The sequence below is a fragment of the Chamaea fasciata genome, unplaced genomic scaffold, assembly GCF_029207755.1.
Source record: "Chamaea fasciata isolate MVZ Bird 193981 ecotype frontalis unplaced genomic scaffold, bChaFas1.0.hap1 SCAF_4, whole genome shotgun sequence".
NCBI classification, from domain to species: domain Eukaryota; kingdom Metazoa; phylum Chordata; class Aves; order Passeriformes; family Sylviidae; genus Chamaea; species Chamaea fasciata.
Window position 1 is genome coordinate 64,688,673 of NW_027094089.1, and position 27,403 is coordinate 64,716,075.

At 38.5% G+C, this 27,403-nt stretch overlaps 1 protein-coding gene across 2 annotated transcripts in view; it reads right to left on the reverse strand.

Moving 5' to 3' along the window:
• CAMK4 (calcium/calmodulin dependent protein kinase IV) overlaps window positions 1–27,403 on the reverse strand; it is a 158,337-nt gene that overhangs the window by 102,264 nt on the left and 28,670 nt on the right. The gene's annotated exons all lie outside the window — the stretch shown is intronic.

The window sequence follows — 27,403 nt, forward strand, 5'->3', positions numbered from 1 at the left end:
AATCTAGCTTTGAACAAATTTTACAATCAGCAAGTTTCGGCCTAGTCATTTGTGGGATTCTGAAAGCTCTTGTGCCCATGTGTATCCTTAATAGCCCTCTTTTTGTTAAGCTACACAGCTTTCTCCTTGGATTTTTATGTTGTGCTGAATCATCAACTCCTACGCAGTGTCTTCTCTGAAATAAACTGCTTTTGCCAAGAAGTTTATGTTCAGTGCCAGCCCAGGATCCCTTAGCACAAGACAACAAACAAAATCTTAATGTATGTCAGATTCAAAAGTTCTTGGACTTTTTTTTAGATACTATGTATATTTTCTTTAAACCTGGTAGGACAGACATTTCTGATCATAAGCTACAGGACTGAAAGCCAGGCAATGCAAAAGAGTTTGGAGGAATGTATAATAGTTTGCCAATGCTCCCTAGATTAACATGTTTATAACATTTTGTGTATTCTGATCATATTTACATATATTCTCATAAGCTATATTGAAATAGCTGGTTTTCCATAATAGACAGCTCTTTTAATCTGTCACTTCCAGTATTTTTGTAACAGTCAGAAAACCCAATTTGCCATTATCACAACAATAACCTGCAGACAACACTTGGTTGTAATTTTACTGCATAACAAAGCTACAGAAGAAAGATGAAGCTGAACCAGAGAGACACTGTTACTACGTATAAAACAGAAAAAAAGTCTTGAGGAAATAAAGAAGATGGCATTAGGGCATATATTCTGGTGCAGGTTTTGTCAGTGGGGGTTATTTACATCAGAGTGATAGGGTTTGCAATCCTGCCAAGTCTGGCGACCAAATGCCAAATTACTGCAAGCACAGGGGAGGTTTCAAGTCAGGTCCTGTCTTGAAAACTTGTCCAAAACTGCAAAGGACAACTCTTCCAGCTTCAGTTCTTGTGGTGGAAAAGACCTAAATAGGTCTAGAACTTTCTTAAATGCTGGATTTCTTTAAACGAATCTACTGGACACTTGACTGAATCAGAATCCTCTATCTAGTCATGTGTAATGATAATTAGTTTTCTTGGACAAGATAAATTGTCCAAGGATGAGATATTTTCACATCTGAGCAATTAAATCTTGTAGAAATATACTCTTTAAATGATTAAGAAAATTAAATTTAAAACGTAAAATTTAGCTTGAATGATAAATGACAAAACAACAAGCTAGCATATTTAAAAGTCCATATCTTTATGGCAGAAAAGTGAGGGTCAAATACTGTTAATCATTAGTTGTTACTGATTCAGGGAATAAGTTTATAACTTGTTTGTGGGATACATTATGGCAAGAAAATGTGACTGTTACTGCCTGTTTTGTTACAGATGGTTGTGCCACACATATTTGTAAATTCAAGGAGATGTTTTGCCCAAACAAAAGCCTTGTGTAGCCACAGCTTTCCCTTAGTGGTGCACATGATGTGTTGCATACCGAAAAACTCATGGGAAACAAAGTAGGAATTTTATTGGATGATTTAATCTGAAATGAGTGGCCACATGGAGGAACAGGGAAACAACCCTACCAGTTAGCAAGACAATAACAAGTAGACATTTAAGCTGGTTCTGTCTTTTATGGCTAGGGTTTATTAATGCAAATATAGGAATCTTGCTCCATTTAATCCAGTCTTGAATATTTCTTGGTTTCAAAATAGGATGTGACATACCACTATAATTTCATAGTGCCTCTTAACAGTGAGTTCAATGTTCTTCTTGGCCAGTAGCATTTTATCGACCCCCAATTCAAATTTTCTCCTCTCCCTCTCCCTCCCCTCCCCTCCCTTCCCCTCCCCTCCCCTCCCCTCCCCTCCCCTCCCCTCCCCTCCCCTCCCCTCCTCTATTTTGGAGGAACTGAACAGAATTCTGTTGGATGTTCATGGTTTCCAGTTGTTGTATTGCAAATGAAATGTAGCCACAGAGTTTGGATGATGATATATGCTTGTACGACTCCATATCTGAACAAATTTATATTTCACATAAACATGAAGTCAGAATTTATATCTGAACATTTCTGTATTGTGTGGTGTTTGCAAGGTCTGGTAACGTCCAAGATGATTATACAAAGTTTAGGTATACGTGGAAAATATATGCTGCAATTCATTTTAGTGATAAGAGAGATTCACTGAGGTTTCAGGGTGAGCAGTGTCAATGTATCCCAAATGTGTCTTGGGGAAAGAAAAATACCAACAACAAAGCCACGACCACCAAAAAAACCCCAGTCAACCAAAGCCAGTCATAGCCTGTGTATTCAATTCCAGAAGTTCTGCATTTTGGCTGGTCCAACAATACTTCTGCTCATTTGTTTTTCCTGCTGTGTTGCTGTTCTTTCTGGTCTTGGTGCTTTATAACTGAACCACAGAATTTGAAAAGAGTGTTTTGTGCTGCTTGTGTGAGATGGAAGGCAGCAGGCACAACAGAGGCTAGGGTAGTAAGATGGGAGGCCCTGGGAATGATTTTTGTGAAGCAGATAAATGTTACAAGACAAGAAGGACAGAATTACCAGAATCAAATGCCTCGCATCGTAAAGCTGTGGCCTGTGTCTGTTTTCACTTTCAGAGTTTTGTTTTTCCTTAGTTGTAGCACTGCATTGTGAACACCTGACTTGGCTGAGCTCGTCGGGCCTTAGAACTGCTGGGTGAGAAGATGCAGAAAGGCCCAGGAGTGACTCCCAGCCACTTGTGCCATCTAATGTGGTGGTTCCTTTGGCAAATGACAGTGTTAACCTTCAGCGCAAGGACCTCAGACATGATCTTCAGCAGCTTCAATTCAAAGTTAAAGGAAAGTCTCTTGCAAAGCTTCCTTCCAGCTCCATCTTTAGAAGTGTTAATGTCAGCAGGGACTCTCATTTCTGGAGCTTGGAAGGTTAACAAGTCTGAGCTTACAGTTTGCAGCTCTGACTGACTCCCCCACATTCCCTCCTGAAACGCATTTATGTAATTGGGAGTTTAGTGTGGTCACATCTCCTCCAGAACTTCCTTTAATATGCAGATAGAAGTTTTGGCTTCCAGAACTAAATGAAGGCCCCATCCCTTTCTGCATCAAATACAAGACCAATTTCCAAAACTGAAGCTTAATATTTCCTATAACAGCTGTCACCTGGAGCAATAAACTATATAAAAACTCCATTTGTTCTAGGAAAGGCTTGCTGTGTCCCAGTCCATTGGACTCCATCAAGTCCATAGTCACTTGCCCATAGTCAGTCTGAGGGATTGCAGCTGAAAAGTATGATATTCCTCCCAGAAGCTTCCTTCCTCAGCACTCCGTGATGAACATCATCAACTCACCTGTGACATGAGCACTTTGACTCAAATATTATCACACCTGCTGTAACTGGGCATTTAACATTCTATTAACATTTTACAGACTCCAGCTTTCTCCACACAGTATTTTCTTTGCTAGTATTCCCTATTAATTAAAGAACTAAACTTTTTTTCTTCTTTTTCCTCTTCCCCCAGCACATTTTTAAAATATGTTCTTTAGTAAATTTAATCAATAATGCAACTTCAGCTTCCTCACCTCTTAGACCTACTGCTGTATATTCTGTTCCATGTTGCCTTTTTTGCTTTTCCTGAAATTCCGATTTTCACCATTCTATCATCTTACAGCTCCCAATGCAGCTAAACCTACAAAAACTTCAACAGGATGTTAAGAAGCCCTTTTCAATAACCATGATCACAGACCATCCTGGTAATTAATCACACACATCTGCAGGCAAGTGCATGTACACTGAATTGTTTTCATGAAAGTGTCACCACTACTCAATACTTGAAATAAAGTAACTCTTTTCCTTAAGTATGAAATTCTTGCTTTTAAGGAGAAGATTCTAGAACTTCTAGTCCATGAGCATCTTTTATCTTTTCTTTAGGTTCTCTACACCAGTCACTGATAAAGCCAGTGTTTAACTGGTGATGCTAGAGAAAGGCTGCAGTTTCCATTTTTAAAGGACTGAGGCTTTTTAGCTGTCAGAACTGCTCTGTAATCTGGAATAATGAATCTCATTTAATCTGTGTCAGTCTGTACTCCTCTACATAAGGAACTCAGCACAGTGGTTTATTAGATGTTTGGAAATAAATTACTTATTTCATGTTCTCCCCATCATACTGAAACTTCAAGCACAGCATACTCCAATGACATACCTGAAGGCTGTCATTTTCAAACTCTACTGGAATGTAAAATAGAATTGCAGTTAGGTAGTATTTCAGACATAGTCTGTATAGGATTTACAGATTCACATTTTTAAATCATGTTTTTTAAAAGGTTCTGTGTGTACCTTCAGAGTGACTTGAAACAAAACATGCAGGCAATTATGCCCATGCACCCATTCATGCTCTTGTAAACCCTAAGTGGACAAAAGCCATGCAGATCAGCTGTCCATGCCAGGAAGTGGATGGTCTGTGCCATGCACAGCAGTAGTCCCCTGCAGGCACAACTCCAGCATCCACATCAGCCACAGCCTGGGAAAAGGGTTGTGGTACACCAGCAGTGAGGAAGGTTTGGATGTGGAACTTCAAAGATCTTCTGTTGTCAGACCGGCAGGTTCTTCTGGGTCCCTCAACAGCACTTTGTGTGCCCACATCTCTCTTTGTGTCCCTGGAACCACCTTCATGTCCCTGCACTCTCCATTCTGTCTTTGCACATCACTTTTTGTCCCTGAACACCCCTTTGTATCCCTGCACACTACTCTGTGTCCCTGGAAACTGCTCTGTGACCCTGCACTTTCCTTTGTGTCCCTGCACACCCCTCTGTGTCCCTGCATGTTATTTTGTGTTTCTGCAAACCCTTCTGTGTCCCTGCATATCTCTTTGCGTCCCTGCACATCCCTTTGTGCCCCGCAGATTGGGTGCCACATTGACATGCAGAACATTCTCCTCTGAATAAGAACCAAGCTGTGTACATCATGTACTTCTGCCACCCCTTCCCACAATTTCCTTTCTTGATGCTTGGAGGGGAAACACCCTTAATGAGATCTCATATGAAGTCCAACTCCACAAATTTAGCTTTACAGATGTCATAATGCTGCTTCTGGGCTTGAATCTGATTTGGCAAAATTTATCCAAAATTGAAGAATTCTTTTTTGAAGATTTAACTGAAGATGCACAAGACTCATGGTGATCAATGTAACATCCCTCTAGATGCTTAGTTATGCTTTAACAATATTTTCTATCCAGGTATCTAGTCAATAATGTTTTTATCTGGCAAAATGTATGGCTATGTCAATGCCATAAAGAATTTCAGTCATTTTGGGCTCTCTAAAGCTCCAAAAACGGGGGCAAAATATAACATGATTTTAAATTATTTGATACATCCTGAAAAAAAAATTTTTGAGGTTCACTATGTTGCTGAGAAGTTTATCCATATTTTTATCCAGAAGAAATGTTTCCTTATTCCTTCATTTGAATCTTTTTTTTTTTGAAAATAAAAGTTTTTTCCCCACTGACTTAATAACAAACCTGTTGGCAATTTGTGAATTCTGCTAGGAAACAAACACTTTTAATGAAACAACGCTAATTCTTGTTAAACTTTGAGTACATTCACAAACTTGAGAAACTGTTGCAAGCACATGGGTACCAGCAATCTGTGTAGGACTATGTCCTGTCTTGACAAAAAAAACAGTAGTTATGTCTGACAAAATATTAATCATTGTGCCTAAACAGTCCTTGCCTTTAGAGAGAGCTTTATGTATTGCATTTTCTCTAAGTGCTCAAGGATCCAAAAAGTTTGTGTACAAAGCAGACTGTAGCTTCAAGGACACTGGAGCATGTCCCACTCTGTCCCTTTCCTTCTGCAGCTTTCTGTTTTTTCCAGTCACCCACTGGAGCTATCAGCAGTTCTGTAACTCTTACCCATGACCCGTGTTGCTTTTCTCCTAGCACTTTTGCATTTTGAGAAGATTGTGCACTATTTCAGCAACTCTCACAGTCCTGTTTGGGGTTAATTAATACATCAGATAGGCAGAAAATAAACTAAAATATATCGTATTTAAAATATTACAGACTTAGACTGTAAAATATTACAACCTTAAAAAGTCTACCTTTTCCCTGGTTATGTAAAAAATGTGGTTCAGACAGACGGAAACTACACTACTTCTGCAAACTGACTCAGGCAGAAAATGTATTTAGCTGTAGGAAGCAAGAACAATGAACGTAATCTCAGGAAGATTTGAGGGACTGCATATACAGTCATGTGGTTTGATTTTAATCACAGGACACTGGAACATGCACAACATACATGTTTTGGTGCTAATGAGGACTTAAACCCACTTCCCCCATTTTCTTCTCCTCCTGAACACATTGTAAGAAGAAAACAGATAAAGAGATAGTATGTCTAACAGCTTACCACACTGAAAACAGTAACACTGACAAAAACTCTATGTTTTTATTTTCCTAGGGAATGACATTATGCAAATGAAAACAGTAAACATGAAAATCTGAAGGGCTTTTGAGATGTTTTTCTAGTACTTGCAGGGAAGTTTTCAATACAAGCACTACTCTTGCAAACCATTTTCCCAGCGAAGGGTTAAGTTTAGCACTCTAGAGTTTGACTGATAGCCTCAAATGCACTCGGCTGCTGCTTTAGACACTCAGAAACCCTCTGTATCTCCTTTCAAAGACAGAAGAAAGCTGAGGCAGGACATAAAGAGTGAGGGGTGGCTTTCACCTATGGATATCTAATCTAGATTTGAAAAAGAGTTTAGGTCAGAAGTGGGATATGGTGATGTCATGTAGTTGTATTTGTGGACAATGACTGCACAAGGTAGAAAAATATGTCAGCTAAAGAGCAAAGCACACTCAAAGCAACTTAAAGAGCCAGAGCTGCCATTCCAGGGCATAGAAAAACTGTGTAACTCCTGTATAGCCGTATCTGTTTATCATTCAGATATATAAGCAATAAATTTACTCCAAAGAAGGTGCTACTGAGATGTTTCCACCCGTTATATATTCCTGTTCTTACATGACACTAATTATAGGCATTATAAGCCTCTTAGAAGCTTCAGGTCATATATTTAAAATTAATTGCTTCATTTCTCCATATTCTTATTTTTGAGGAGGACTCTTCAAAGCCACCATCAGTCCCTCCAAGAAAAAAAAAACCTGTTACCTGAATAAGACACTGATATCATGCACTTACTGCAACATTCCTGGATTTACCCTTATGGCTTCATCATTTAGCTAATTAGAGTGCTTTTTTGCATCCCTTTTCTTTGGTAAGCCTTTCTATAGCTGCATAAATGCAAAATTTATCTACAGGGCAAATTTGCCAGCAACAAAAGAGTAGGACTGGGTCCTAATTGCAGGGTGCCAAAGCATAATGTCTGTGAAGAGGAGCAATTAAAAGTCTTAAATTTCTGCCTCCATTGCTTCAAAAGTAAAAAGCAAAATACACCTTCCTTGGGCACCATCAGTTTTCTCACACAGAATTACAATGGCCTTGAACAAAAAACCACACACACACACACACAAAACCCCCAACAACCTGCCCCGCTGCCCCCAACCAACCAACAACAACAACAACAAACCAAAAAAAACCAAAACAGAAGAGGGAAATGAGAAAGGAGATAGGTACTTCAAATACCCCTTAGCTTTTACCAAAGGGCAAAGATGATAGACCTCACAAATATCTTTGCTAAGACCTACATTTACTGTGGGAATCGTTTTGCAGTGTAGAGCTACAATAGCAGAAAATTAAGTACATTTCTTGAATTATTGCCCCAGGGCAAAATCTCTCCATTTTAAAATTGAGGGCTTGTGCCATTTTGTGTCAGGGATCTTATTACATGAGAAACTGACTTTCAAGTGTGGCATTAGTCTTCCATTTTTGTTCTCTCTGGGGAAGTCAAATTAAGACAGAGTTCTTAAGAAGTGGCATATTTGCCGTCTTGAAAGGTAGACCCTAGGTATTTAAACATACATGTGCTGCAACTCCAGTGAGAATTCCTAACTTCTGACATAGTCCATCTGCTAATCTTTCAGCAGGGTGGGCCTGGCTACAGGCAGAGAAATCAGAAACTGCTGCTGTTGCTGCAGAGATGCTGAGAAAGCCTGGCCATATGGTGAGCTCTGGAGAGAGAGAGAGAGAAAATTTTTAGAAAGGTCACCCTGACTCAAAAGACCCACGTTGTTCTGGTTGATTCATCTGGGTCGTGAAACAGCTCCCAGGTGTGGTCACAAGGTAGCTCTCAGGAGGTAGGAGAACAGGACTAATATTATGAAGTTACAGTCAGCAAATACTTCCATATGTCATGATTCCAAACAACATTCTTATTATTTACTGCAAACCCTCCCTCTCCTCTCAAAATAAAGAAACAGGACAGATGGAGTTAGGATATTTCTAGTGTGTTTATCAGCAGGAAAACTGATGTACATTTACAAATATCCCTCTTGCCAGCCACATAAGAGAAAACAAACTGTATTATTTGCACTAAGGGATGATAATGTATGAACATTATGCCTTTGCTGATTTGACACCATATTGCCCTTACTTGGGAACTCACTCTTGATCCACTGAGCTCCCACCCAGTGGCTCACTGCGCATGAATTCAAACGGGTCCCCTTCACTGCACAGCAGCACAGTCAAGAGCAGAGGACTCAACCATGTGCTCCAAACACTGCCAGGAGCTGAATCCATTCTTCACTGCAGCACAGAAAGCAAAACATCTCACCAACACCCAAGGACTGGACATAGTATTTTAAAATCTAGGTGCATGATTTTTAGCTGGAGATTTTTCAATTCTGCATTTAGCAAAGATCAGTGCATGTTGCATTGCCATTATCAGACTACACAGACACAAAAATGAAAATGTGGGCCACAAGAGAGTGAGAGAACTGTGCAACATTCCTGGTCAAAGTGCATTTTTCCCCTTATTTCATTTGCACTTTCAAATACTGAGCTACTCCCCTCAAATGGTAATCTAAAGAAAATCTCCCTTTGTTTAGTGATAGTGTTTTTCCATCACACAGTTTATAGAAATCTGCTTGATTTCCAGATACTGGTATTTACTGCAGCCTTCTGCTTCCTAGAAAACACAGATGACCTTCTAATAGAGCATGTCTCTTTTTCCAGAAGATATTCTTGCATTACAACACTGAATGGATTATTCCTCAACCTCTGGTAATTTTTTATGCCACAGTATTAAAGTTATTTGAAAATCCCAAAACATATAATGCATAAAAGAATGTTCCATATTAAGTTTATTTCTTGGGAAGGTAAAACAGAATTATCAGCCATGTCACAATACCTTTTACTTGTATTTGCCCAGTATTCAAAATTCAGAGGCATAAACTCCCAAATCTAGGCCAGCATCCAGAAGAGAGGGCATGGCACAGTGGTGCTGAAGTGCCCTCTGATGAATTGAGTATCCCTGAGACCTTAGGAAAAATGAAAATCTATACAGAGGAATTCCCAATCATTCAAATCTGAAGAAAGGTATATTTGCTGTACCACCACAAAGATAAGTGGTAAGAATAATCAGTCTTTGATAAAACTGCTAAAGCTATTCAGGACTTAAATGAGGTCCCAGCTTGTACTTCAGACTATGATTTCACCATATATATGACATGTTTTATATGCAGTTACATAAAATTAAAAGTAATTACAGAAGTTATCCTGGATTAGTACCCCATGGCTTAATGTATGTGTTACTTAAATGTATTCATTCACTGCAGTCATACTACAACAATGTAGGCACCAAAAGTAATTCTGAGTTATGAGACATGGGGTCACTTTTTGATTTCTGTGAAATAACACAGATTTTGTAAGAAGACCTAATCATTCTAATTTTTTTCCCTAATTTATTTTTTAAAGCAAACTATAGTTGGAAAAGACTCTGATTTTCAATGTCTCAACAAATGGACTTAGCTTCCTCCTGAAATTAACAACTATTGCTAAGCTACTGCTCAACATAGTTTTGTAAATATTTAGAAAACATAAAATCAGCAAATTTCCCACTTAGCATACCTTACAATAAACCATCCTGTTTTCATCTTCACTCCCCTTCCCTCACCAAAGGGCCTATGAAATTTTGTAAGTGCACCACATTTTTTTCCTAATGGAGGAGCACTGCATTCAATGTATTTTCTAGTCATCAGGAAGGTCTAGTTAAGGTCTTTGTTAACCAAATGAAGAGGTAGCTTGTTTTGTCCCAGTTTGTACAAATAATCTCTCTGACTATAATTTAAAGACGTGAAATTATTTTCCAGAGTTTCAAATCTACTCCTATCAACTGCAATGGTGGAAAGTCAGAGCTTCATAGTTTGTCCATCAGAGTGGATTTTATTTGCAGAGATATAACAGTAATTGCCTATAAAGACAGGTTTAAGGGTAATTATTTTGCTGCCTGGTCTATAGCACTGTAGTCTGATAATATAAAACACTAACTATGATAAATGAAAGTCCCTTGCCTCTAGTAAAGTAAAAGAAATGAGGACATTACTAAAAAAAAAGAAGAATACTGGCTTTGTAATTTCTTAGTCCCTGATCAAAAATATGCTTCCCATTAGTCTGAGACAGGAGTGCTGCCCGAAGAAGCATTGCCTGAAGAGAGGGGAGAGTTCATGTGAGAAGCATGGTCTGCTCCCAGCGCAGGGAAGGGGAGGGGGGACCATGGCAGGGACCAGTCACAGCCCCAGGGAGGCGGAAGGCACAGAACCAGTCTTCCAACCTGGGACCTTCTTGGACTTACCGAAAGTTCACTATTATATGGATCACTTGTAAACAGAATGATTTAAGTTAAAGAAACTGCAGAAAATAGTTATTTACTTTACATATGGTTGCCTATAGCAGGCTCAGTCTTTTGGCATTTTTCTTTTTTCCTGGTTTGGGGTTGCTTCCGAACATTTGTTTTAGCGGTTTGTGGTGGTGGGGTTTTTTGGTTGGGTTTTTTTTTGTTTGTTTGTTTGCTTTTAGTTTTTTGGGGTTTTTTTGGGGGGGGTTGTGGGGTTTTTTTGTACTGTTTTGTTTTGGTTTTGGTTTTTTTTGATTTGGTTTTTGGTTTTTTTGTTTGTTTTTTTTTAATTTATCCTCAAAAACCTAAATTTGTAAGGGTTATTAATAATGAACACGCAAGACTATTTTTGTACTATAAAGTACTAGAAATGGGCAGTAGACAGCAGTAATGTGAAACTACTCCCATTTACTCAAACACTGCAGCAGGGCTACACAATTCTATAATGAAAATTGCTGCTCTGGTTATGTTTCATAAATTTATGCATGAGTTTAAAAAAAATCTTGCAGTTATTTCAAGTAATTTTCATATAATAAAGTGAACACCATACTCCATATAGTAATTGTAAGTAGTGTAATATTGATTCAGCCATGATACTCTAAAAGGGCAAACTGCATGAGGAGGTAATATGTTATGAATATACTGACACTGTGGAAAAAGCAGACATCTTTTAGTTCTGTGTTCAGATACTACTTCAGTAACATGAGCTGATTATATGGTGAAAATGCCTAAGATTTTCTTGTAGACACTGTTTCACTGAGCACTAGAAAATGTTTACCAAATGTCAACATTTCCAAAATTGTCTGTCCTACTGATTTTTAAAAGCCTATACCTCTGTAGCATACATTAATCTTACAAAGAACCAATTCTTCATCATAGTATTGGGTTAAAGTGATTGAAGAGGTTACAAAATCAGGAAGAAATTCGGCCAAAGCACATAAGATGTCAGCAACCAGCACAATGTATTCTGACAGAACAGTTAAAACTTCCACAAGCATCAACAGAATAGCCTAAAACCAAGCTTGGCTATTTTCAGATAAATTTTGTTCCCTTGGCCATTCTCAGGTGTAACCAAGGAATTATTTCTTTTCAGAGAGGGAAAAAAGTGTAAAAATTCCAATGTCAGTTCAGCGGAGTTTGGAAAGATGTGATATTGCCAAGTTAAGGCCAGGACCTGAGACATTAAGTTTTAAACACCTCTGGCTAATTTTAGCTCTGCACAGTATTTACATCAGCTTTTGGTAAAACACAGGACTTTGAGTAATCCTTCCTTATTAGCAGACTCATCAGATGTCTCATTGGCACAGCCTTGCTCTACTTTGGCTTTACCTCCCCATTTGTCTGACAGTTTGTGATGCTAAAGGGAGTGCTGAACACTTTTTCTGAACCACCAACTTGCTTGTCTGACTCAATACAATTTTTTTCTTTCCATCTGTGCAGAAACAGTGAGCAAAACTCATCTAACCAAATGTCAGCATGTGCTTCCCTGATAATTTTATGAACTCTCTTTGCAGATAACAGAGAGAAATTGGCAGTTTTGGAACATGGTTCATTCCAACCAAAGGGCATTTTGAACAGGTCAGGTATAACAGGACCTGAAAGGGTTTTAACTCTGAGTACTGATGAAGCTTTATATAGGGACCTATAAAAGTAGCTGTCTTTGATAAGGGGAAATTGCTCCCACTCTTTCTAAGTACAGCAGGCCATAGAGAAATGAGTTTTTGAATGCAGGTCACGGCAACCTCTTCTAAAGACTCTCAAGAGCAGCAAAAAATGTCACCATGATACCTGTCTCTCATGATCCAGGGCCCTTCCATGTCTTCGTCAGTGAACAGCATTTAATACTCTTTTGATTTAGTCAAAATTAAAAACTTCATGGAACTCTCAATCCTCTGCCTCCCCATGTCCCCCCAAACCAGTGCAGACTAACATGTGTGATGAAACCATTCTGAGAAAGCAGCTATGCTGTGTTGCAGGGCATGCACGATGTTCCCCACAGCATACTGCCACATGAAGCAGGAGAAAGAATACAGGGAAGAAAAACCTTTGGGAGAAAAAAAGAAGTAGAGAAGCCATCTTAAAGGAAGAAATGGACCTGTACACACATATCTATATTTATCTAGATATCTGGAGATGAGATAGGCAGATATGGGGAGACACTGAGGGAGGCTGAGGAGGGACAGATGCTGAAGTGAGAAGACAGGCACACGAAGATAAGGTGGTGAGAAAAGGAGGTGATGGGGGTGTGCAGAGTGGGTCAGGAGATATGCCAACTGAAGAGCTGCATAGTTAAGAAAGGAAGTGAGAAAAAGGAATTCAGAATAGAAGCAGCACCAAATAGAAAATAACCAGGTAGGCTCATGGTTTCAGAGTCTGGGGACACAGAGCATGCAATGACAAAAGAAAAAAAAAAACACAGTGGAGAACAAGAGCAAGAGAAACTGCAAGTTTGAGGAGAACAACTGTATTGCTTTTCAAGCTCAGGCAGTGAGTAATAGTACAGAGAAGCATAAAACAGAGTGAAGAATACGTAATAGCTTAGGTCTTTATTTTTTCTTTTTTAACACCTTAATTTAATCATGAGTGTCTTAGAGAAGATGCAACACTTGTGGAACATAATTAAATGTGATGACAATTTTTTAAGGCTCAATGCATCATCAAAAGTGGTATGAAACACCGTTCTGTAGACTTGCTACACCTAATGCCATTTCAAATATTACACATTCAGGAATTGAGGGGAAAAAAATGTCAACTGTGGCAACCTGCATCAAGCTGTAGTATCAAGCCTCATGCTTGCCTGTGAGCCTAACTCATGCCTCAATAAAATATGGTCTAAACAGGCCTGTGCCCTTTCTACACACACTGTGTAACTGAGCAGTCTGCAGTCTGACAGACGCTACTGAGACTAATTTATAGCATTCAAATTTCAACCCTGAGAAACCACCATCCGTAAAGACTGTCTGTCTGTTCTTCACATGAAAGTAAATTCATTCTGTAAGCTGAAAAAAACCCCCAGCTTTTAAAGAACAATGAATTAAGTAATCATGTAAATCCACCTTTAATAGGCTGCTGATAACCTTCCCCCTCAAGCTTATCTTCTCTTGTAAAAGCACTGAAATTCCCTTACGCTATAATGTGTAAATGTAAAAAAAATAAACCATTTTTACTTGATCTTTTACTATTACAGTAGATTAAGTAGGCATATTTTGCCTTCTTGCAATGTCTTTACCTGCCTACTGCCATTCTGTAAATGTGAGGTTATTTAAGTCAACCATATCATGCTTGCATATTATTATATTTAAATAAGTATGTACTACTTCTACTATTGCTGCTATTGATCAACTACAGTTTTTCTGCCAAGGTAATGAAAGAATACATCTTACAGCAGCTATCAATCACTCATGCCATGATGGGATCTAATAGCCCTAGGCAAATCCTACGTGCACACAACAGGCTATACAGGCAACACTAGGAAAAAGACATATACTCTTCAAATCTTATTACCTGAAGAAAAAACAAACCAACAAACAATTACTGAAGAGTGCTGGGAATGGCTTATCCACAGATCAGTAACAGGAAAAGTACACTGTACCTTCTTCTACCACTGGATTTGAAAAGAGCCGCTTGTGCCAGTTTGTTCATCCCTCTTATTCTGTGGGTTATTCAAAACCTTCTATTAAATGTACTTTCTTTGTTTAAGGTTGTCATTTCAAGACACTCATTATGTAAGGGATCAGTGGCTACAGCTAGAGTGTCATAGCTGACTTCTAAAAAACCAGCATCTGCACCTAACACAAAAAAGTGTACTTTTAAAAAAAGGAAGAAAAAAGCCCCAGACATTCCAGAAAAGCAATGAGAAAAATACTTAAAAAAACCCAAAAAACCAAAGCTGCTGTGTAAGTTTAGAACCACAAAGAGCCAAAACATTGATATATTCTCTTGATTCATTAATGTAGTGTGATGACAAGTATGGACTTTATATAAAAGTTATGCCTATTTGTATTGTTTTCCCCTATGACTGTGTTTCCAAGAACATCACCTTTCTGGGAAAGGGATATGACCCAATTTTCTCTCTGAAAAACAACCTACTTCCTTTTTTTTTTTTTTTTTTTTTTTTACTCTAGTTATGCCACAAGTGTTTCAAGACAAAGCTCTTTCTACTCGAGCAACATACCCTTTTCTCCAAGCAAGACATGGACAAAAATACCAGAATTCTTTAAACTACTTTCAGTTCACCAGGTATTTATGAGTCAACTAATATATGCTACCACTGTCATTTGGGGGTTTATACTCTGCTTTTGCCAGCCACTTAATTCTTTTCTGTAACTGAATTCACAGACTCAAATCATCTCCTCAGTCCTCTCTACATACCAATTGAAGAGAAAAAGCACTGTGTTTTTAGCAACCTTCTCTCTTCTAAGCCACTTTCTCTTAGGTAAAAAACATTCTTTTAACAAGTTTTTGTTATTAAATTGATGTGTGAGAAAGGCTACAGGAAAGATTTTGGTACAGGAAACACTTTTTCTTCCTACCAAATTCCTCAAGATGACCATGTTTCTTCCCTCAGTAAATCATCAGGGCTGAAGAGGTTAAGCTGTCAGACAGAATTACAGCAGCTACCATTTCAGAAAGTTTCTTTTATAACCATTTTCTCTTGTATTTGAGAGCAGAAGTGAACCAGAGCATCAGAAGGCACATTTTAAATTAATGTGCTCAGCACTAATTAGATGACTGATTAGTTTCTGCAACCATTTATCTGCCATGTTCTAAATTTCGTGCATGGCTCAGGCAGATAGATATGGGGTTTAGGTGAAAATTCCAGCAGGAACATAACTTTTGTTGGCAGAACACACAAAAAAATTGGACAGATGAACTCCCCAATCTCACACCACGTTACTGCTTCAGTCAAGAAATTGCAAAACAATTGGAAAATGTACCGGAAATGGTACGAAATAAATTAACAAGTTTATGACTTGTGGCATATTTTTTCCATTTTTGTCTTCGCTGTGCTGACTGAGAGGAGAAAAATGAGAATCCAGCACTTGGCTATGCCAAGTATATGTTTCTGATCATTTTTCAGTCACAAGGATCCTGAGACTCCAAAATAAATACCTTTATTTTAACTTTAATCACGTTAAGGGAGTAACAAAAATTAACACCCTTCCTATGCAGCATTAACATTCCAGGACAATATCTAATTTTTTTTTTTTTTTAAATGTATCTGAGGTCCTCTCATTTTTTACTGTACTGTATTTATTATGACAATTTCTTTTTCATGTCAACAAGCAGTCATGAAACAAAGGGTGAGTTAATTCTTTAATTCAGTGAATTATATGAATCATTGACTTTGTTTCAAACATAAATCCATAAAACAGTAGAATGGATCCTTATTTAGATGGCTTACATTTCTTATGAATGGGACAAGATCCTAAATGTGCAGCAACTCATTAGGTAATGCCTGAGTTCTGCTGTGTTTTCAGGCAAAGGCCAAATACTTCTTTTTTTTATATATATGCTGCAATACTCAAAACTTTTTTTAGGTCAATAAAGAAAATTAAATTTCTTGGCATTGGTAGAAAGCTGTCATTTATTTTCAGGCTCTCTTCTTTTTAGTAGCACTATCTAACAAAGAAGAAAAAGACGTCTACTGTTGCCTAAAGTCTGTGCCTTGTAGTAATTTTCATTCCCTGGAAATACAGTATACCTTCAATTATGTCAGGCACAGTCATTTCAGTAACAGCTCTTCTTTGCACCTACATTTTGCAGAATTTTCATAATGGCTATTTACTATTAGCACTTGAAAGTTTGATTCAAATTATTCATGTATGCTTTGTTAATTGCATGTATGTCGTCAAAAGGAGTTTATCATCCAATGTTTCAAACATAAAGCTTAAAAATTCTTCATTGATATGCTACACAGAACTTGCTGTCTGTATTTTTGTATTTTGGAAATTCAAAATATTTCTCCGTGTGTTTTTCCAGCAACAAAACAGAAGCAACTGAGTTCTTGTTTAGTTGGTTTTGTTTTGATGAAAACTTTCCTTATATTTTTCTTCATTTTGCTTCACTGGAGGAGACACCTGCCCAGAAACTATTTTAATCAGCCTGTTCCTAAAGGACAGCACTCCATGGAAAGGGACCAACACTGGAACAGTTAGTGAAGAACTGCAGCCCAAGGAATAACCCATGTTGGAGAGGGCTGGAAAGCACAGTCTCCCGGGGTATAGACCCCATCTCAGAGCAGGAGAAGAGCATCAGGAGGGAGAAGCACCAGGGACAAAGTGCTGTGAATTGACTGTAACCCTTCAAGTTGAGTCTTGTAAAATGTGTGTGTGTGTGGGAAAAGTGGTTTTGGACTCGCTCTCATTTCTCCCCATCTTAGTCTGATATTAATTGGCATTAATTTAAATCAATTGGCATTAATTAAAATCAATTTCCCTAAGATCATCTTGTTTTACCTGTCATAGTAAGTGGTACGAGATCTCCCTATCCCTATCCTGACCCAAACCTTTTCACTGTGTTTTAATTAACTGAGCTGGGGTTGTGGTAAAGCATGTGCTCCTCAGCCAAGCTCAAATCACCCCTTCAGGCAGATTCAATCACCAGAGAAACCAGGTCTTGATCAAGTTTTCAGCAGAAACAAATGGTATGAAATGCTAAGCCAATTTTAAAACATAATAGGAATTACATGAAAAGTCTTATAAAATCAAGACTGTAAAAGAAGGGTGGACTAAAGAGATACAGAAATGAGAAACAGAATACTGGACTGAGACAGGATCTGTTCTTTCCTAATTTTTTTTTTTTTTATAGCTTATATCTACATCAGGTGACAGCTGTTATAGGAAATATTAAGCTTCAGTTTTGGAAATTGGTCTTGTATTTGATGCAGAAAGGGATGGGGCCTTCATTTAGTTCTGGAAGCCAAAACTTCTATCTGCATATTAAAGGAAGTTCTGGAGGAGATGTGACCACACTAAACTCCCAATTACATAAATGCGTTTCAGGAGGGAATGTGGGGGAGTCAGTCAGAGCTGCAAACTGTAAGCTCAGACTTGTTAACCTTCCAAGCTCCAGAAATGAGAGTCCCTGCTGACATTAACACTTCTAAAGATGGAGCTGGAAGGAAGCTTTGCAAGAGACTTTCCTTTAACTTTGAATTGAAGCTGCTGAAGATCATGTCTGAGGTCCTTGCGCTGAAGGTTAACACTGTCATTTGCCAAAGGAACCACCACATTAGATGGCACAAGTGGCTGGGAGTCACTCCTGGGCCTTTCTGCATCTTCTCACCCAGCAGTTCCAAGGCCCGACGAGCTCAGCCAAGTCAGGTGTTCACAATGCAGTGCTACAACTAAGGAAAAACAAAACTCTGAAAGTGAAAACAGACACAGGCCACAGCTTTACGATGCGAGGCATTTGATTCTGGTAATTCTGTCCTTCTTGTCTTGTAACATTTATCTGCTTCACAAAAATCATTCCCAGGGCCTCCCATCTTACTACCTTAGCCTCTGTTGTGCCTGCTGCCTTCCATCTCACACAAGCAGCACAAAACACTCTTTTCAAATTCTGTGGTTCAGTTATAAAGCACCAAGACCAGAAAGAACAGCAACACAGCAGGAAAAACAAATGAGCAGAAGTATTGTTGGACCAGCCAAAATGCAGAACTTCTGGAATTGAATACACAGGCTATGACTGGCTTTGGTTGACTGGGGTTTTTTTGGTGGTCGTGGCTTTGTTGTTGGTATTTTTCTTTCCCCAAGACACATTTGGGATACATTGACACTGCTCACCCTGAAACCTCAGTGAATCTCTCTTATCACTAAAATGAATTGCAGCATATATTTTCCACGTATACCTAAACTTTGTATAATCATCTTGGACGTTACCAGACCTTGCAAACACCACACAATACAGAAATGTTCAGATATAAATTCTGACTTCATGTTTATGTGAAATATAAATTTGTTCAGATATGGAGTCGTACAAGCATATATCATCATCCAAACTCTGTGGCTACATTTCATTTGCAATACAACAACTGGAAACCATGAACATCCAACAGAATTCTGTTCAGTTCCTCCAAAATAGAGGAGGGGAGGGGAGGGGAGGGGAGGGGAGGGGAGGGGAGGGGAGGGGAGGGGAGGGGAAGGGAGGGGAGGGGAGGGAGAGGGAGAGGAGAAAATTTGAATTGGGGGTCGATAAAATGCTACTGGCCAAGAAGAACATTGAACTCACTGTTAAGAGGCACTATGAAATTACAGTGGTATGTCACATCCTATTTTGAAACCAAGAAATATTCAAGACTGGATTAAATGGAGCAAGATTCCTATATTTGCATTAATAAACCCTAGCCATAAAAGACAGAACCAGCTTAAATGTCTACTTGTTATTGTCTTGCTAACTGGTAGGGTTGTTTCCCTGTTCCTCCATGTGGCCACTCATTTCAGATTAAATCATCCAATAAAATTCCTACTTTGTTTCCCATGAGTTTTTCGGTATGCAACACATCATGTGCACCACTAAGGGAAAGCTGTGGCTACACAAGGCTTTTGTTTGGGCAAAACATCTCCTTGAATTTACAAATATGTGTGGCACAACCATCTGTAACAAAACAGGCAGTAACAGTCACATTTTCTTGCCATAATGTATCCCACAAACAAGTTATAAACTTATTCCCTGAATCAGTAACAACTAATGATTAACAGTATTTGACCCTCACTTTTCTGCCATAAAGATATGGACTTTTAAATATGCTAGCTTGTTGTTTTGTCATTTATCATTCAAGCTAAATTTTACGTTTTAAATTTAATTTTCTTAATCATTTAAAGAGTATATTTCTACAAGATTTAATTGCTCAGATGTGAAAATATCTCATCCTTGGACAATTTATCTTGTCCAAGAAAACTAACTATCATTACACATGACTAGATAGAGGATTCTGATTCAGTCAAGTGTCCAGTAGATTAGTTTAACTGCAGTGAAACTGTTTCAAAATGAGTGAGACATAAACACTATAAAACCAAAAAAACTCAAACCAACAGTAATAATAATTCCAGAGAAGATGCAAAGCCTAACAAGGCTCTGGAGATAAGGATGGTTAGAATAAAGGACCAGGCATCTTGGGCTGCATAGGGAAGCATTGCCAGCAAGACAAGAACACGTGTGGTTGCACATCAGTCACTAATGATAGTATATGGAAAAAAATAAAATAATTGATTTTTGAGACTCTAGATACTTTTGTGTTCTTTGCACATCAATATGCCACAAGGTCACACCACCCATGTAGTTTTAAAGGTTTGACTCTGAAAATGCGGGGTTTTTTTCTCAATTCTTCTCGTGTGATGACATACAATAATGTATAACAGAAAGTTAGTACATATTTTAGCAATCAGACAGATTCAGCTCAGGAACCACGCGAGGCACAGAAAATGTGGTCCTGGTCAGGATTAAAATATTATTAACTCACCATATAGTCAAGTTTACCAATTGTCAACCTACTCTTCATCAGATCACGTATCTGTGATACAGTATTTACAAGAAGAAGAGATGCATCTATAGATAAACTTCAGAGTTCTATGCTGCAGAAAACAAGTCAATATTTTAAGTCATGGGGTTAATTATCATAATCTGCAGGTTGAAAAGTTCTAAAAAGCAGTATTTTACAAGTATCTAAACTGCCATGAAGAAACAATCAGCAAAAGCCAACAGTGCGAAAACTCATCATAGTAAAAACAAAATCTTAAAATGTAACTTTATTCTTCATAAAATGTGATTTTTATTAAAAGAATGTCATCAGGTAGTCACAAAAATAACAATGGCAAGGGTATGGCACTTCCCACCACGAGGATGTGTTGTAACTAAACTTTCTCTCAAGACTATTTGATTCAGTAAGAATGTTTGAGAAGGAAATTATGTGACAATTGACTGCTTAATTTCTGATTAACTTATTATAACTGTGAAGACACAGAAATAATAATAAACAATGACAACTAAAACCACTGAGGAAATAAACCAATCAGATATACTTTGGCTTTTAATACAAGCCAGTAACATGCCTCAGATTTTCTTCTGGCCTTATGCAAATACAAAAGTGCTGGCATGAGAAGCAGTCACATCAACCTTGCAGCTGGTAAGTCTCAGAAGAGACATTAGAAGAAAATATACAGATATCCTAAAATGTAAAGAATGAAAACTATTTGAATGAATAGATGGGTATTAAGGGAAAATGACACTGCAAGATGAATAATATAAGCTTTCCCGGAAGGTGCAAATACAAGATGTGTCTGATACAAAGTATACTTGAAAAAAACAGGAGTTACCTCAATTTCAGAGCCACACATAAAGTTGACACAGGCCATGTTTCCACCACAGTATAAATAGAAGAAATGCAAATTATGATCGTAACAATGAAGTTCATTCCTCTCCTGACAGCTGTCCCAGCTTGTCAATAAAAGTTGTTGCTTAGTTTATGTAGTGGTTTGAAAGCAAAACAAATGAGAGGCTCCAAGTCAGAGATACAATTTAATAGGAGGAAAGGAAAGGAAGTAAAATAAAATAGATGCAATAATACAAAAGACCACTGACAGAGTCAGAATACAGCATGAGCAGAGTGATGGAAGCAGTCCAGATGAGGTGGTCTTCCTGAAGCAGTGATCCTGTAGAATGGTCTGGTAGCTCGGGTCCTCTGGGAATCCAGTGGGTAAGGGCTGCTCTGGTGTTCAGAGTCTCAACTTATATCCAGGCTGGAATGCTTGGTTCCTCCCTCTAGGCGGAGCATCTCACAATGGGATGGTGAGTCATGTGATAAGGCCTGATGGGCCCGTTAACAGGAGATAGCCCAGGAGGGGGTTATCTGTGAGTCATGTGGCAAAGGTGCTGATGGGCCCATTAACAGAAGATAAGCCAGAGTGGAGGAGGCAGGGAGCGCTGCCTCACCTGGTTCCAACAGTTCATGAAGATGGTGATAGAATATACTTCAACCCAGCACAGTTTACAATACAGATATTCAGATCATAGAGCTTCTGACACATAACGCTATAAATAACTGTTTTAGAATGAGACAAAGAACTTTGAAGATTAAATTTCTCTGTCAACACTCTGCAATTTTTCTCTCTGCATCTTCTGCATATGCAAAAGCAAGAAGCATTTAGTCTTTATTCTATGGGTACTTGAAATATTTCACACTTCTAGGATGATTTTCCCATTTTACTGCCAGCAAAAGGCAAAATGAGACGTAGTTCAGTATTTCTGAAGAGAAGGTGCCTTTAATTTGGCAGCGTCCAGTGTATTTGATCTGGAAACTGTAACTGACTTTTCTGCTGCCAGAGGAAACTGAACATTTGGACATTAGCAAAGTTTGAAATCAGGTAAGCATCAGAGAAAGAAAGCAGATTTTATTCCAGTGAGTGCCCTAAAAATGTTAGCTCTGAGTGATAATGAGGAGAGGTAAGGAAATCCAGTGGGACAAAGAAGAGCTCCAAAGCCATTCTCACCCTGCAACTATTTGTGTGAGAATTCCCTGTTATGGTTAGCTTACCATTAAGAAGAACATGTGAAAAATTTGTCCCTAGCCTCAATCTCACTCAAGCTGACCTTGGATTTAAGATGCAAGATGGTGTGTGAAGTTAGAAGTAAGAATGACATAGCTGAGATAACCATTCTGGAACTCTTCTTCTCAGTTGGTGTCCTGTCCTCCCTTTCATATTTCTTAGCCTAAACACACCACAAGCTGCAATTTTGAAATGAACTTCAGGGATGCTAGATTCAGTCCTCCCTTTGACATCACATTAGAAATTTCTTTTCTGTCATTTTGTTTCAGATAGAAAACCACCAGAGCAACTGAATACATGCCAAACAAGAGGTCTGGCATCACAAGACAAGCAGAAGAAGAAGTTGACAGACTTCTAGGTAAGACTGAGCAACAAAGGTTCTTAATAGTGAAAACAAATCAGCAAAAGGAGGCAGAAACGAAGGGTAACATGATCACCTATTTGCCCATTAAAATAACATTCTGTGCAGAAATGACAAAGACAAAACTACATTGTCAAGTTCAAAGAAAAATGCCAAGAGCAGATAAAAATGTGTGACTAGACAGAAACTCATATATAAAAAACCAAACAAAAACTTGAAACAAAATGAACCCCACCCCCCTTCAGAAGAGTTCGAAAGTTATGTAGAATACAGGCCTGATGTGATCAGGAAAGAAGAAATGGATAAAACCTGGAAATGCTAATTGAATTATTATTTATATTTAGCACGCACACAGGAAATGCCAGAAAAACTGGCATAATTTATACAAGCACCTGCATCTTTTCTAGGTAGTTACAAACTCTTTTATTTCCATAGAAAGCAAAACCACTCCATTTGTACATCTGCATATTCTGTTGCAAGTGAAAATGTTAAACCATTTCTCAGTGGAGAAGTATGTGGTACTTTGGAAACCTTTCCAAGAGAATATAAATTGAGTTTTCATCAAAATAGTATATTTAGCTCAGTATACATGCAAAATAGTAAGCTAATTTTTAATTAAATAGTTTCTTATGCTGCTTCTCAATGCCCTGCTCTGCATTTATTTGCCTTAGCAAGGACTCAGAAACATTACTTAAGAGAAAACCAGGAGGAGAGAATCTGATCTTATTACCTGTGATTCCCACATTTCAAATACTGGTGAAGTTTGTGAACTGTTTAATGCATGATAGCTAGAACAGGATCTTACACAAATACAGACTATCAACTGGATTTTGAGAATATGATGATTCCCCTGCCACAAAACAAAGGCTGCCTTCAACACAGGACTCAAAATCGGCACGTGTCCATGACACCTAATTGCAGGGATTTGGCAGGAGGTAACATTAGAGGGCCTAAGGACTCTTTCTGGCTTCAGACTGCACTGAACAGATTGAAAACGAAAACCCAGTAGTACAGAAAGGTTAACAAAACATCAGCTTTGTGCAACTTATTCTCCTTTTGACAGCATCATCAAGATTTTTCTGCTTGCCAAAATGTCAGCCAAAGAAAATGAGTAATTCATTGTGGCTTGTTGAAGTAAACTGTGTGCTGATCTCATAAGGGAGATACTTGTTAATAGCTGCATTACCAAAACTAAAGTGAGATAAGCAGAATGCCTTAATTATACACATCTTCTAGAAAAACAACAACAAAAAAAGCAGCTTGCAGTAGCTTAAAAGGGTAAGAATTTCCACCAAATGTGACAGCTGCAAAAGTGGCTATCAAAAAATAATGTTGACTATGAATTTATTAATGTGTGAGAACTTTGGAGCAGGTATGGAAAATGCAGAACACTGCTAGAGGAGGTTCTTCCAAAATATATAAACTTGTTTTTTTCATCAAGCGCATTTGGATGCAATGCAATAGGACTTCTGCAAATGGAGCACACCATGCAGAAACTTAAGTTTTAAAATCAGTTTTCTCAGGCTGAGAGGGTGAAGACACCAGTAGAAATAATTTCTGTTCTGTTGCAGGAAAAAAAGGATTGCTTATCATTTGGCATAATTGTCACCAATACTGCAAAGGGATAAAGAAATCAGCCTGTGATTTACAAACAGAGCAGGTCAGTACATAGGACTTCAAATTTCTAGGCTGAAAGGGGAAAAATGGCCTAGGTATACCATTTTACCATTTAACTTGGGGAAATTGTAGGAAAATTTTTCTTTCATTTAAAACTAAAAGCAAGAACAAGGCTAGACACTAAGTTTTCTCCTTTGCTCCTACTCCTTATAACCTCCAATTCCAACCAAAATTTTCTGCCACAACTAGCCACACAGTTCATAGCTTAAATGATCATAGCAGCAATTCTGCAATAAGTCTGATCAAAAGAGTGTTTAAATTCAATTAAAGCCAATTTCGCTAAAGTTCTCACAGTTTCCTTTGTCTTTTGACGAAGCTCTCAGAGTTTCCTGAACTCTTCCACACAGCAGTGCCATCCTTACAAGGAAAATAAAACATGTGGGAATCTTTATGTTCTCCGTTTCTCTGCTAGAAACACCAGTCCCTTTCCTCTTTCTCCTCTAGCAACATCTGTGACTTTTTTTTTGCTCCAGTGTAAGGGTCCCAGGCCCTCCACAACCCACTCCGGACTGCCCTGTCCCGGCTCCCAGCACTCAGCACCATGGCCAGCGCCACGGCTGATTGAGAGAGTGTTGCCCAACTGAAAGCTGGCATCAAACAGAAACCACTTATCTCTGCCCTCTCTTTTCCTAGGTGATAGGTCAGACACACTAGTTACAACATATGGCTGCCCCGATGCTGTTTCAAAACTGCATAGCATTGAATGAAAAAAAAATGTTCAAGGTAAATGTCGTTTGCAACAAGGAAATGGTTGTAGCTTTTATAATTTCATTGTAATGGTGGCAAAAGGACAAGCATCAAAAAATGACCTATGTGTTGTGGTGTTGTTATTATGTGATTTTGGCTTTGGATAGGAGGTCTGCTTGTTGATGTAAGTGAAGTTTGTGAAGACTGTGTGAGGAACATGAACTTCAATGACAATTCTAGTTTATTCTGGCAATAATAGTAACTGGTTTACAAAATGATGTTGCTGACAAGCAACTACTGACCGAGATTGTACAGAGCTGTAATTAATCACTATCTCTGTTTCTCCAGTTTATGTCTAAATTTTATTATGCTCCAAACAGTGCCCTTGAGAAAAGCATCTCGGGACTTCAGAACAAATCTCTTACAGATATGCTACATAAATGTATATACAGCGTTACATAAACACACAATGCTGTAGAAATAAGAGTGACTAATCTCACACTTGGCTTCAAATACAATTTTCTGACATGTCTTTTTATGCAGGGGAGCCTCACTTCTAAAAATGATACAACTGATTTTGCCTAACTTGAATTAGGAAAGCCTCATCAACACATCTTACTCACTCTCTTTTTAATATAAAGAAACATGTAGGCAAACTCAGCAGTTGAGTTTGATTCCATATCCAAATTTGGTGGAATTATAAGGTTTCTGAATGACAGGTATGTAAACGCTGCTGTGTTTCATATCACACATTTGCTAGACCTCTACTGCTACTCAGCCTCCACCCCTCCTCCATGCAGCTTTCTGCCAGTTACTGACAGAAAACACATCTGCAGATACTCTGACTTTTAAATTTTCCTGCCTATTTAAAGATCTTGCACTTGAGTTCATAAATCATTGAAATTATCTTTCTCCTTAGAAAAAAAAAATGCACAAAAGCAAACAGTTAAATTTCATGTCAGCAGAATCACAAGCTGAAAAACTCCAGATAACACTTATTTAAAAGACATCCATGCAAAATAAAAAATAACTGACTTCTGGAATAAAAGGCTACTTGAAAGTACCTTATCCACAGCAGAGACCTGGGATCTACAAACTTCCCCATCTGATCCTATGACTACATTAGCAACTTCAGTAGAACCGTGATCTGCAGGAATTGTGCACAAGTCACCTGAGCTGAAATTGCCCCCAGTAAAATGCAAATACTTGTGCTGCAGAATACTTTTGGGAAAGGCAGGCCTAATTCACTCAAGTCCATCAATCATTACAGCACCTTACAGACCAAAATTAAGTCTCAACAGCAGACAAGTGGCCATGTATCCTCCAAAGTTTCATTTTACTCAACATATCCAGGCGCTGATGTTGGACATTTTATTTCTTCTATGGACTCAGAGAAAGTGTGGCAGATTTCTACACATCTCCTCAGCAATGAAAGAGTGAACAGAAGTGAGAGTGAGCTTATAGTGTTTTATCTGAACATCCTCTGCTGTTTTATGTGACCATGACCTATTACAGCTTTTAAACACATGCTTTATTTTGACTGTAAGAATTACATCACTGACTTCAGTTTTCAAGCTCTCTTCAGCCTTCACAAGTTGAGTCTTCAGTAAAGACTGAAGAATCATTACTGTTTGTCAAGTACTATTAGAAGGAGTAGGAAAATATAAATTCTGTCTTATAAAAATCAGATATTTAATCCAGGACTTAACAAAACACAAAAAGATCTTTTATCTGTCTATATGACACTATTCACAGTATTGCTCTTCAGAGCAGAACCACATCTTTTTGTTCTCTTTTCTTGCAAGTTTCTATTTTTATGCTATCCTGCTATCCATGAAGCCTTTCACTCTTAAAAGTAAGCTTATTTTGTAATTTAAATCCCCCAAATCTCCCTAATTTCACAGAATGACAGAATAGTTAGGGTTGAAAGAGATCTCTGGATCTCATCTTGTCCAACTCCCTACCAAGGTATAGTGACGTGGAGCAGGTGACACAGGGATGGCCCCAGGTGGGTTTTGAATGTCTTCCGAGGGGGAGACTCCATGCTCTCCCTGGGCAGCTCTTCCAGTGCTCTGCCTTCCTCACTGGGAAGTTCTTCCTCAGGTTGAGATGGAACTTCTTGTGTTTTAGTTTATGGCCATTGTTCCTTGTTCTGTCACTGAGCACCACTGAAGGAAGTCTGGCACCATCCTCCTGGCACCCTCCTTGGAGATTTTTATTTGCATTAGTGAGATCCCCTCTCACTCTTCTCCAGACTAAATAGGCCCAGCTCCCACCTCTCCCCATAACAGAGATGTTCCAATCCCTTAATTGCCCTCCTTTGCCCTCTGCTGGACCCACTCCAAGACCCCCATATCTGTTGTCCTGGGGAATCCAGAGCTGGATACAGCACTGCAGATGTGCCTCACTAG